The sequence below is a fragment of the Vollenhovia emeryi genome, unplaced genomic scaffold (genome assembly GCF_000949405.1).
Source record: "Vollenhovia emeryi isolate VEMERY1.0 unplaced genomic scaffold, V.emery_V1.0 DF939632.1, whole genome shotgun sequence".
Lineage (NCBI taxonomy): Eukaryota > Metazoa > Arthropoda > Insecta > Hymenoptera > Formicidae > Vollenhovia > Vollenhovia emeryi.
Window position 1 is genome coordinate 2,994 of NW_011966734.1, and position 740 is coordinate 3,733.

Consider the following 740-nt stretch of genomic DNA (forward strand, 5'->3'; position numbering starts at 1 on the left):
AAAATTTGTACGTCGACACATTCTCGTCTAGTACACATCGCAAGTAGTAGCCAACGCTGAATGCTGTATGATGTTGATAAGTAAATCTGTTTCGTAGTATTAATTCGCTCTCCTCCTCCTCCTCCTCCTTCTCTAACGCGCACTCCAAATCGGCGTATATCACGTAGGGAAGTCTCTCTTTTCGTTCGTAGTTGTGAAAGTTGAGCCATTTGTCATCCTCGTTCGGAAGAACGATCGCGCATTCGTTCATCCTTTCGCAATCCACGATGTGAATGGACAATCGTTCCCTCGAGTGGAAGTAATGCAGACATCTGAAATGTATTATACAATGTAAACAATTCACATTTCTCTCTCTCGAGGTACTTACCGATCGCAAATATACTTCTTGTGGTTTCCTCCGGATAACTGACTTCCAACCAATCGCGATAAATTCTTTATCCACGCGAAATGACCCTCGTGAACGTAATTTCGCGTATCCGACAGATACAGCAAATTTATATGAATATCTCTTTTATGATCAGTGAGACGCAGAGGAACGATCGTTCCATCCTTTTTTTCATCCTTCGTGGTAAACACATTGATGGACATATCGTTTAAACGTTCGAATCTTGAAATTCGTTTCAGGGACATAGGAAAGTCTATTCCATCGAGCTTTAACACCGTTTGATAATCGGGATACTGACTGCATCTCGAGGTATTCTTCTCAGCAGGATACAAAGCCGCAACCACAGCCCACGCGA